Source organism: Peromyscus californicus, unplaced genomic scaffold, assembly GCF_007827085.1.
Source record: "Peromyscus californicus insignis strain IS unplaced genomic scaffold, ASM782708v3 Scaffold_10__1_contigs__length_136768540, whole genome shotgun sequence".
Lineage (NCBI taxonomy): Eukaryota > Metazoa > Chordata > Mammalia > Rodentia > Cricetidae > Peromyscus > Peromyscus californicus.
In genome coordinates, this window is record NW_026294391.1 from 64,084,150 (window position 1) to 64,097,264 (window position 13,115).

A 13,115-nucleotide genomic window follows, 5' to 3' on the forward strand; every position below is an offset into this window, starting at 1 on the left:
GAATCCGGGGTCTCATCTGGCCTGAATCCGGGGTCTCATCTCACCTGACTCCGGGGTCTCATCTCGCCTGACTCTGGGGACTCATGTCACCTGACTCCAGGGACTCATCTGGCCTGAATCCGGGGTCTCAACTCGCCTGACTCCGGGGTCTCATCTCGCCTGACTCCGGGGTCTCATCTCACCTGACTCCGGGGTCTCATCTCACCTGACTCCGGGGTCTCATCTCACTTGACTCCAGGGACTCATCTGGCCTGAATTCGGGGTCTCATCTGGCCTGAATCCGGGGTCTCATCTGGCCTGAATCCGGGGTCTCATCTCGCCTGACTCCGGGGTCTCATCTCGCCTGAATCCGGGGTCTCATCTCGCCTGACTCCGGGAACTCATCTGGCCTGAATCCGGGGTCTCTTCTGGCCTGAATCCGGGGTCTCAACTCACCTGACTACGGGGTCTCATCTGGCCTGACTCTGGGAACTCATCTCACCTGACTCCGGGGACTCATCTGGCCTGAATCCGGGGTCTCAACTCACCTGACTCCGGGAACTCATCTTGACTGACTCCGGGGGCTCATCTGGCCTGACTCCCGGGGTCTCATCTCACCTGACTCCGGGGTCTCATCTCGCCTGACTCCGGGAACTCATCTCGCCTGATGCTGGGGACTCATCTGGCCTGAATCCGGGGTCTCATCTGGCCTGAATCCGGGGTCTCATCTCACCTGACTCCAGGGACTCATCTGGCCTGAATCCGGGGTCTCATCTGGCCTGACTCCGGGGTCTCATCTCGCCTGACTCCGGGGTCTCATCTCACCTGACTCCGGGGTCTCATCTCACTTGACTCCAGGGACTCATCTGGCCTGAATCCGGGGTCTCATCTCGCCTGAATCTGGGGTCTCATCTCGCCTGAATCCGGGGTCTCATCTCACCTGACGCTGGGGACTCATCTGGCCTGAATCCGGGGTCTCATCTCACCTGACTCCGGGGTCTCATCTCGCCTGACTCTGGGGACTCATCTCACCTGACTCCAGGGACTCATCTGGCCTGAATCCGGGGTCTCATCTGGCCTGAATCCGGGGTCTCAACTCGCCTGACTCCGGGGTCTCATCTCACCTGACGCTGGGGACTCATCTGGCCTGACTCCGGGGTCTCATCTCACCTGACTCTGGGGACTCATCTCGCCTGACTCCTGACTCCGGGGTCTCATCTGGCCTGACTCTGGGGTCTCATCTGGCCTGACTCTGGAGTCTCATCTGGTCTGAATCGGGGTCTCGCCTTGCCTGTCTTATCTTGGATTCTGACTTTGCCTCTCCTCATCTCCAGATATTGCCTTATTTCCTCGTCTTGCCTTGCCTCAACCCAGGATTTCGCAGGTGGTCTTGACTCAAGGTCTGGCCTCGCCTTGTCTCACCTAGAAGAAAAGTTAGTCTTTTCTTCTCTTCGGGTCTCACTCCAAGGTCTCGATCTCTTTGTCTTGACATCTCGACCTATCTGTCGCCCCTGCCTTACTTCTCATCTCTGCCTTACATCAAAATCTGGCCATGCCCTTGCCCAGTTTGTCCTCTGCCAGGCCAGCAGAGGAGAGCAGCCCAGAGGTCCAAGAGGGCAGTCTGGGTGCTGCCAAAGCAGAGGGAGCAGAGGAGGCCTTGTGGCCTGCACGCCAGAACTTGCCCTCTGCAATCACCACAGCACCTCCAGCTGGCAAGGATGACCAGTCCACCATTGGGGAGGTGGGGACTCAGAAATGCCTGGCATCCAAACCTCCTAAGAGTGGAAAGAAGAAGGCAGCAGTGGAATCTGACCAGGAGAACCTTGTTCCTCTCTCGGAGCTGACTCCGCACATCTCCTGTTATATTTGTAAAGGCTATTTAATAGATGCAACAACCATTACAGAATGTCTTCATGCCTTCTGTAAAAGCTGCATCATAAAACATTTTGAACATAGCTATAGGTGTCCAAAATGCAACATTGTAGTGCACGAGGCCAAACCTCTTAATCACCTGAGGTCGGATCCACAATTACAAAACATAGTGTACAAATTAGTGGCAGGTCTAGAGGAAAAAGAAAAAAAGCAAAGGCAGGAATTTTATAAAGAAAATTGTCCAGAAACACCAAAACCTGATGCTGTTCCACAGCCAGGCCCTTCAAGCGAAGGGAACAACTAAGGAGTTATAGAATAGTGCCTTAGTTCACATGAACCTGATATGTCTTTAGTACTGGGTTCTATGGGCACTAATGCAGACATTGAGCATTTTAAACCACTGAAAATGAAGTTTGTGTGAGTCTCAGGAAATGCAACCATTGGACTTACAGAAAAATTTCTCAAAAGAAAAATGGGTCTTGTTGAAGCTTATTGGGTAGATATCACGTGCGGTGGTCAGTTGCTAAGGACTTTCAAACTCTACAAGAAGTCCACTGTACAGTAGGGGATGCTGGGATGCAGGGTGGTCTGTTAGTCATTTATTACAGTATTGTGCTTTCTCCTCTGAACATGACTTGTTATGAAGGGACAGGAAATAAGGCCTCTGCAGAACTGCATCTTACTGAAGAGTTCTAGAAAACATGGAATCATTAGACTTTGTACTGTTTCTGACACACCTGTATCCTGCACCTGGCATCCTAGCATTTATAGGTACAGCTTAGGACAATGGAATGCATCCATTTCACTACAAACCATAGAAAGCACTCACAGCTTGAGAAAAGTATCAAATGTCAAATTTTTAAATTCTTTATGGTTTGAAATACTTCAAAGTTGTTTTTGCTAACTGTTCTTAAGAAAAGTTGTTTATAGTTTCCTCCACTGTTGAACTGGCTGTGAGTTGAACAATCCATGCTACATTTTTCTCTCATCACAGGCGCAAATCAGAGACAAACCAGCCATGGGTTTAAACTTTTAAAACAGCCAAAATGGACGTTCTTAAGTTAATTATTTCACTTGTTTGTTGCAATATTAGAAGGCTAAGTAACTTCTCATTCAGATTGGTTGTTGAAATTTTCCTCTGTGGGACGGCATCAGGTGGTTTTCCTTTTGGAAAATGAAGTTTGCTTTCAACATGGATAGTCAAAGCCAGTCTTGGTTAAATTGCAGAGTAAACTTGCTGTCAAAGGCCAAAATTATTGGCTACATTTTTATGTTCTCGTCATATTTTGAACTTAGCATTTTTACAACTAGCAACCCTCCTGAAGAGATGCTATTTGGTTCTAAAAGGTATGAATTGTTTTGTGTAAAGAGACTGTCTCCTATAGGGTGTATGGGTTGAGCCGTAGACCTTCAGTGTAGTAGCACATTTGAACATGTCTTAAAATAAGAGGTGTATCTTTGTGATTTTTACACACCATAGTTGTTATCAGTGGTGGTTGATACCTTGTAATGACACCACTTCTGAAATGGAAAAGTTCAAGTGAATCCGGAAAGTTACAGAATATTTACTTAGTGTTTCTTCAGTAGATCAGCTTCATTGATTGAATATTTAAAGCTGAATTTTCTATTATTTTGTTTCACTGGGTTAAAAATAAGAGTGTTTGAAAGTTCACTATAATAATGAGGCTTCAAATTTAAACATTATATTGCCCCAAATTAACATCCTGGTGCTTTCTAAAAGATATTTGCAGGATCTGTTTCATACAAAAACTTTAAATTTGGTTAGGAATGGCAATTGTAAAGAATTTGTGAAATAGTTTGACATAGTGGCACATACCTGTATTCTCAGCACTTTGGAAAGAGTAAAGAAGATGAGGATCATGATCCTCTTCAGCTATATAGAGAGGTGGCATTCTCTATATTAAGAACTTTTAGGCCTACCCGTCAGGAGGTTCTAAGTCATTTGGAGTATTGCTTACAAGGAAATTGTGCCTCTTACTCTTCTGGCTCTGAGTTGAATACTCCATGCTATGTTGTTGCCTCACCACAGGCCCAAATCATGGACCAACAAGCCATGGGTTTGAACCTCTGAAACAGTGAGCCAAAATGGACATTGTTAAGTTAATTATTTCACTTCTTTGTTGCAATTATAGAAGGCTAAGTAAGTTCATAGGCTTATATTTATAAGTGATGCTGAGTCACCAGTGGGTGAATTGTAGTGGATTCTTGTTACAATTGCATGCTGTTGTAGTTTCCATTTTAAATGTAAACTGGCCTCTCTCAGGCATTAGTAACCTTATACAATTTTTACCTCTGTCTCCTTCCAGGTTTTCAGTGTAATCCATCCAGATAGCTGCTTGATGCAACAATACCCTGGTGACTACCTCACTATGGGACAGCTTGCAAGCTGTTGGGCTAACCCGAAGACCTCCATACCTGGCATCCACTGTGCACATAAGCCATAGGAAGAGCCTCTCCAGTCACAGTGTGAAACCGTAGTTGGTGCCCATTTAGTGTTGTTGCTATTTTGTATTGTTTCCTGCCCACTGGTTGAGCAGTTGATCACACGCGCTTTGCTACTGCTTTTCTCTAAGATTTGAGGTAAAAGATTCTGTTGTTTCACGTGTATGGCTCTCTGTGTTTTGTTTTGTGTTTTGCAGTTCATTTTCTGTGTCATGATTGACTGATACACTGCACAGTAACCCTCTTAGATGGTGGCTTTCTTAGTAAAAAAAAAAATAAACCAGCAGTGAAACAAGAGTCACAGACTATCTTCCACAACCAAATACCCTGGAGCTCTATCAAGGCAGGGCTAAGACCCAAGGATTCCCAGTGTTCATATCCCAGTGAGGGTGTCCACATGGTACTGTTGGTCATTTTGAAACGGAGCTACTAATACAGTCAGATTGAGTCTACTTTCAAGGCTCCGTCTGTGCTCCAGTGGTTTGTCCCAGAGAGACAGAAGGGAAAGGGTAAGCTCCAGTGAGCAGCTGTCAGGTAGATACTGGGCAGGTATAAGGACTGGCGGATTGTAGGAGAGAGACTCACATTTTGACCACCCACTAACTTGGTGAGGCGGTAGATGAGGCTGGAATTTTCAGCCTGTCTCATTCACTAGGGAGATGAGAATCCTCACAGGCCACAGTGGCACTGCCTTCCCTTGCCCCTGTGTCCCTTCATGTTCTGACCTTTTCCCCTATGGCTTCTAGAGCAAAATGACAAAAGACTTAATGGTTCCCATTAAAGACAGAAATGTCCTCACACCTGCCCCTGGGAGCCTGAAGTTAGAGAACAGAACTGCAGGGTGCTCAGGAGCTCTAAGGCCCTTGCACAAGGATCCGGCCCTCCTTGTTTAGGGATGGTTTGATCTAAACCAGATGAGATCCACTGGGTCCCCCTGGAGAAGGCAGTGGCCGCCTAGCATTGGGTACCATGGAACCCTCAAATGGAGGCCGCCACTCACTGGAAGAGTCCCTGGAAACCCTAGGAAGTTGTTGGGTGAGCATCCCAACACAGAGGAAATATTCTTCAAAGCCACTTACATGCAGAAGCTACTCTAAAGATTTTGCCTTAAAAGGATGGAGGGAGGTAATTCTGGTTTTTAAATTTTGTCCTTTGGAAGGAAGGGTTACAGGAAGGCTCCGTCCTGCAGGAACCAGGTACCTTCCTCTCCTGATTTTCCTCTTAGGAACCAGGAAGATCAAGGAAAACCTGCAACTTTGAGGGTAAAAATCAGGAGTGGGGGATGAGGGACACACCAGCGACTTACAGCATCTATGAACCTAAAGGAAATAATAGCAAAAGAAAAAAATCCTGCTTCTCTGGTGGCCTCATGTCCAAGGGCAAAAATGATGAATTTTTAACTTTAATTACTGAGCAAATGCCACATGTAGGGAACACAGTGTTCCTCCAGATTACTTGCCAATTTGTAAGTGTTAGGTCACAAAGGTCACAAAAATTGGGTAGTGCTGCTGACAATGTCTTAAGGTGATGGGCTGGATTTTTTTTTGTTTTTTTAGTTTTTTGAGACAGGGTTTCTCTGTTTAGTTTTGGTGCCTGTCCTGGATCTCACTCTGTAAACCAGGCTGGCTCGAACTCACAGAGATCCACCTGGCTCTGCCTCCCGAGTGCTGGGATTAAAGTTGTGCACCACCACCACCTGGCTTCCTAGGCCGGATTCTTATCAGGCGAATGAAACAAAACCGAAACTCAGCATCCCTCAGAAATCTAGTGATGTGGGTTTCTGTTTGTCAGTAATGCCACCCTTCTCTGCCCCAACAGTCAGCTGCCACAAGCAAAATACACATAGTTCCTGATTAAAAGACCCCAACCCCACTGACTATCATGTAAAGTCCATTTTCTCTCCCACTGAGCTTCTGCTCTCCACCCTCATGCTGGTAGCCCAGCAGTTTTTCCCCCAGTAAACTTTGCTTCTACCCACGGAGTGGTCTAGTTCAGAGGTTTGACTGTACCTTGCTTACAATAAACAAACCACTAGAGAAGACAAATGGGAAGCCAATATCATAGACATAAACATTTTAATACTAACATGATAAATTATCCTCATATCTATAATATAGAAGTAAATTTTTCAAGAATTTATATACTTGGATTCCACTGGAAATTTATAATCTATTATAAATTTATTAAATTATATAATAATTTAGTGAAGCATAAAAAATTTTAAAAGCATCAATTGTGTTTTCTAAATGTATGATATACATTATAGCTTAATGTTAACAGTTATTCAGCTGTACCATCAATGAGGTCAGTTTTGTTATAACTGGGCAAAATTTAAAGCTTGTGCTGCCTCTAATATTTGAGATAAATAAATGTAATACAGAGAGAATGCAATGCTTGCCCGTCTTGAGTAAAGTGCGCTGTCCTAGTATACACTCCTGTGAAATGTTCTCTCGAAGATAAAGATGCACTGATAGAGTAAAAATAATGTGATTTTGCCACTTACAAACTGGCTTAATAAAATAGGACCCCATAATCCTTCAATTAAGATTGTGAATGTAGCTCATTGTAAATGAAGCCATCTTTAATTAGTTTATTAGTTTAAAAGTAATAAAAGCCTGTTGAATAAGGTTAACTATCCAACTAGTTCTCCATCTATACACATGCCTACCTATAATAAATACAGCAAATAGTGCCTCTTACAACTGCTGACATACGTGGAGTCTGTACCCACTGTTCAATATCACTGGCGTTAGTGACTCTATTAGTCATAACTATCTAGTAAATATCTTCCTTTTACAAGTTTGCCTAACCTGCTCTGTCCAGTGCCTCTTTCAACAGTTTTCCTGTTGCAGCTTGCTGTACATCCAAAAAGACAGCCCACCTTTTCTAGGATGTCCATAATGTACGGCCTGAAGCCTTATCATCAGACACAATCGTTTCATATAGGGTCTTGAGGACATTTGCTTTTCTCCAGGGATACAGCTATGGCATTCCATTCATGGTGAATTCTTCCAAGAGGATTCCCCTGACACACTCAGTGAGTAGACTTCTGAGGAGATTAGCAAACCACAGAAGTTAGAAATGCCTGTCCAACCACACTGGGCTCTGCAGAGTGCTCAGGCGGTCACAAATACATTGCCCTCTCTGCTCTAACGGTGCCTGTCCAGACCAAGGTGAGGTTTATTAGGCCACTGGACAGAGGGAGATGGCTGCCAGATGAGGTAGCTGCTGAACCTCACTCCCGCCCCCCACCCTCCGCTGCTTCAGGTAACTGCAAATGCAAAAAATAGAAAGGGGACTGAACTTGAATTTCAAACACCAGGTCTGGGAAGAACAATCAGAGCCCTGGGTTACTTGTTAATTTATATTCACCCCTACATAAAATAAATCACATACATCTATAATATTTAAATATATTATGGAGAGTGTATATTTTATGATATGTAACTAAATAAAAGCTATTTTCCATAATTAGATGCCATGGTAAACTCAAAATCTGCACACTAATTTACATACTAAGCTGCATTTGGTCATGCCCGTCTATAGGGCCACCTATTCGGGAAGCTGAAGCTAGATCATTTGAAGCCAGAGTTTATGATATTTCAAAACTTCTAACCTCAAAATAAACAAACTGTATAATTAAGAAGTATGTAACAAAATAATTTTGGTACTTACTGGTATTTGAGCCTCTATAACACATTACAACTGTAAGTTTCTAAGTGCATCAACTCACAAAATTCATGGGGCTAATTATAGGAAGGATCAAATTATAGTATCTGGGCATTCCACTAAACTTAAAGACATTTGCCCCAATAATCCTTAAAAGTTAACTAAACATCTGTGGAGCCTGCATGGGACTGGACATAGGCCCTCTGCATAAGAGAGACAGTTCCGTAGCTTGGTCTGTTTAAGGGGTCCCTGGCAGTGGGATCAGGATCTATCCCTGGTGCATGAGCTGGGTTTTTGGAGCCGGTTACCTATGGTGGGACACCTTGCACAGCCTTGATGCAGGGAGAGGGGCTCTGTCCTGCCTCAACTGAATGTACCAGGCTCTTCCAACTCCCCATGGGAGGCCTTACCTTTTTGGAGGAGGGGGTGGGAGTTGGGGAGGGAAGGCCGGGGTGGGGGAGCAGGAAGAAGGATGAGAGGGGGATCTGTGGTTGGTATGTAAAACGCATAAAAAACTTCTTAATAAAGAAAAAAGTTAACTAAATATAATATAGACACAAATAGCTTAGCACGGTGTCTCACACCTATAAATTACTTTGCTTGAGAGATTGAGGAAGGAGTGCTGTAGAAAATGTGAAGCCAACTTTGGTCACACTGTGTCAAAAAAAAGTGTTTAGACCAGTGTGGTATCATATACCTATAATTCAAGAACTTGGTAAGTAGAAGAAGAAGGAGGATCATGAGTTCAAGGTCATCCTAGGCTATATACGAAGTTCCACATCAGTGTGGGCTACAGAAAGCCCTGTCTTAAAATACCAAAGAAAAATGGTTTACGTTGAGGCTGGGTGTATAAATCAGTGCCCTGAAACCTGACTACCCATGACAAATGTTATTAAAATTACTAGTTCTCTTCAACTAACAAACAGCAACCATCTTGTTCTATTATCTTTTGCTAACCGGTTCTGTTCAGAGGTCTCTCAACAGCCTTTGTGCATCACATCAGCACAGGCTGCAAAGGAACCCCTCACAGCTTCTCAGTCCTTCCATGAGGTACAGCAGCGGTGTTGCAATCACAAAATGTATGCACATTAGTTTTGAACAACATCTGCTTTTCTAAGGGAATGCAGGTAGCATATTACATTAATGACAACATCTTCCAAGGAGGTTCATCTGATACACTCACCAAGTACATTCAAATCTAACATCTTTCAGAAACTTTTGAGTTTCGAAGGCAACATATTCATTTACACAGTTTACTTATTTTTTTAGAAAGGGATCAATGGTCATTGTACATAGGGCTGTAAGGTAAAACTTGACAGTAATGTCTTTAATAATTTTGTATCCAAAAGTCTCTCCACCACACATAATGGTCATTATTTGCTTCAAACCCTCCTATAAAAGAAATCACCCTCTTGATACCATACTATTCAACATTCAAAAGGCTGTTTATCCAGCTCTCTCAGCACCAGAGGCTCATACAGAATTTGAGCACACAACACTCCATATACAGCTGACCATTATGCTTTGGGCCATGGAAAAGCACCTCATTATCTTGAGATTGCTACTGAGGCATCCTTACAACAGTGGAATAAAACCAAGGCCTGCTGATAATATTCCACCTGCACAACAGGGTGCCTTCCCTGTCTTCGGTACCTTGCCAATGGATGATGTCCTCCTCCCTCTGATACTGAAACTACCAGAAAAATCCACGGGATTAATGACATGAATAATACTAGGAGTTCATAGAATATGAACTGGGCAATACCAACTACAGTATGTGGTGGTACTTGATAGAATATTTCTGTCTTCCATCCCTCAGGCAGAATGTCCATAATAAAGGATGGGGCTAGAGAAGACACTATGCTCAGCATCAGACAGTTACCTTAGCATAAGATAACTTGGTCAACAAATGCTTCCATCTGCACATGCAATATCACCTTTTAACCTAGGGACTTAAAAGCATCCACTTGAAGGTCAAACAGATTCTGAGTCTCCTGCCTCACAGATACCTAAATATAAAATATAACCAGACAAGCATTCTAAGGCCACAACACAAGGGTCACCAGGACAGTATAAACATTACTGTTAGTAACCATTTCATGTATTTCCTGACAATAACCAAGTCACACATTTCCCTTCTCAGGAGTACTCAGTGTTTCACTGTTAATAGGGTATCCCATGTAGGCTAGTGGTGTAGTTCATTGGCAGACTGCTTGCCTATCATGCACAAGGCCCCAGATTTAATCCCCGAAACCACAAATGATCATCCCATAGAACTTTCTTGTAACAGCTTTTTCTTAGATAGGTGGTTAAAATGAGAGAAATCCTTAGTGGTTTTGTCAAATAACTTAGTCCTTCCAAGTTCCAGTCAGTCAAATGGCTATGTAAATGGATCCTCTTTTTTGTCCCGGTTCTTTTTTTCTTTTTGTTACTTTTTTTTTAACTTGTATTGATTCTTTGTGGATTTCACATCATGCTTACCTGTCCCCTTGCATCTGCCCTCTGCCCATGCAACCTCCCCCGAAAACAAAACTTAAAAGAAAAACAAAAAAAAAACAAGCCAAAACAGAGAGAGAGAGAGAGAGAGAGAGAGAGAGAGAGAGAGAGAGAGAGAGAGAGAGAATATCTCGTTGCAAGTGTTCGTTGCAGTGAGTCACTGGTCTGGCTGGAGACCTCTGGCTTCTGCTACACCACCGCCACCGGGCCCTCACTGAGACTCCTCTTGGATATCCTGTTGTTGTCCTGTGTCATGGAGATCCTGCTGTTTTGGATCTGTAGGTTCGTCCCCTTAACATACTCCAATGTTCATAGATGAGGTGGATGCCAGGGTGGGCCAACCCATAGCCCTGGTTCTGGGACTGGATGATAGCTGGGCTGGTCAACTTGCTAGCTAGCTTTCCTCATCGTCACTACCGTGGCGAGCTTACCCAGTGCAGCCTACAGTAAGGTTGCCCCAGTTCTTAATTCTCTTTTAACTCAACTCTTGGCTATTATCACAACTCATGCGAACTCCAAATACTTCTCCATCACCCTTGCCTGTATTTAAAGGGAGATCATCTCAGTGTATATAAGAACTCATTATACAAATGATTTCAATAAGACCTCCCCCCATATTTAGAGCTTATTATTCTATTTTTGCTTTTATTGGTATTTTCCCCTTACATATTTTAATTTGTTTTTCTATGCTTTGCATATTGATATCTCCACTATTATGTGTTGTGGAGAGGTTCTTCTTCAGTCATATATAGTTGGGGTTCTAAATGTTTCTTGTGTTTGCATGTCCATTTCTTTATCTAAGGTTGAGAAACTATCTGCTATAATTTTATTGAACAAATTGCTTATACCTTTAGACTTTATCTTACCTCATCCTACCCTGTGGATTTTTAGGTTTTGTCTCTTGAAGATATTCTACAGTTCCTAGAAGTTTTGATTGTGTACATTATTTTTAAAGAGCAAAGAGCCAGCTATTTATTGTACTACATACCTGCAACCCCAGCATTTGGGAGGTAGAGACAAGATGAGGAATTCATGGCAAGCCTGGGCATCATAAGAATTTGTCTCAAAATAAAAAGTAAAACATAAGTTCTATAATCATTTAAATAAGCAGCATGAGATAAGAGTGTTTCTACATTAGCCTATAATCAGACCCTGAAATTTACTAATCATTATGTAATAATATCTCAATTGTGTTTGTTCGTCACAGAGGCCCTGGTGAAGTTGTGAGTTGTAGTGTTCCTATTAGACTGACCTGAAGGCATGTAAGTCTCAACTTTGGCCAGATCTGATTTAGACCATGAGAATACTATTTATTTATTTTTTCTACTATCATTTATGTTTGAAGATCAATGATAAATTTACTCAGTGTTTGCTTGTCTTACAAAGATTTCATTTCTTCCTTTCTGAAGAATATTTTAGCTGGGTATTGTATTCTTGGTTTGGAGGAGTTTCTCTCTCTCTCTCTCTCTCTCTCTCTCTCTCTCTGTGTGTGTGTGTGTGTGTGTGTGTGTGTGTGTGTGTTTCTCTTTCAACATTGTAAGTGTATCATCCCACTCTGTTCTTTCCTGTACAGTTTCTGCTGACAAATGTCAAATGTTATAAATCTAATGGAAATACTGTTATAAGTCATTTTATTTTTTTTCTCTTGCTATTCTTATAACTATTGTTTTATTTGGACATTTGGCAGTTTTAATATAAGGTACCTCAAAAGAGCCTTTTTGGTTGAATCAATATGCTCTCTTTCCAAGATCCTCGACCTTGATGTCCAGATCTTTCCAAATTGGAAAACAAATTATACTTATTTTTTATTTCATTAAATGGGTTTTACTCCATCAGTTGAATATTTGGATATTATTTTGTTATTTAATTTCATGCTATTCCATCAGTCTTTCCTTTTTCTTTTGCTCGCTTTTCTCTTTTTCAAGCTAGATTATTTCAAAAGACCAATCTTCAAACTCAAGTGTTTTTTTCTTCTGCTCAATTCAGTCTATTTCAGGAGGAGTTTTCATTTGTATTCTTATGTCTTATATGGAGTTCTTTACCTCCTAAGATTTTTCTTTATTTTGCTTTCTCATATTCTCTCTCTCTCTCTCTCTCTCTCTCTCTCTCTCTCTCTCTCTCTCTCTCTTCCCAGATCATCTTATTAAATTGTTTTGTAATTTCATTGAATTGTATGCATCTTCTGGTATCTCACTGAGTTTCCTCAAAAATCACTATTTTTAATTATTGTTTTCCCAAAAATACCATATTGCCTCATGTCCATACTCTGATATTTTTGTATCTCAGGTATTAACTGCCTATATCAATTTTATATGATGGTTTTCATAGCAAAGTATTTCTCTCAGATATGTGTCTCATGATGTTAGTTGAGTAAGCCATATAGATTTTGGTTCCAAATAGTTGTATAGTATTTGTATGCCTTCTTCAATTCCAATGAATATAAGGCATGCCTTAATGTGTCACAGTGGCTGAAGCTTTGGTGTTTTGTGGGATATCTCCACCAGCTTGGATGAAGTTCCTGTAAGCAGAATGATGAACTTTCCTGCTGCTGTAGATGAACTCATCATTTTGTGCTCTTTTCTCAGGATAAGACCACTCTGAATGACTTGAACATACCTATCAGATTATAAGAGCTG

The 13,115-nt window shown here is 42.2% G+C and overlaps 1 pseudogene; it reads left to right on the forward strand.

Moving 5' to 3' along the window:
• Window positions 1-1,531: 1,531 nt before the first annotated feature.
• LOC128116884 (polycomb group RING finger protein 6-like) lies at window positions 1,532-2,547 on the forward strand (annotated as a pseudogene).
• The last annotated feature ends 10,568 nt before the right edge of the window (window positions 2,548-13,115 follow it).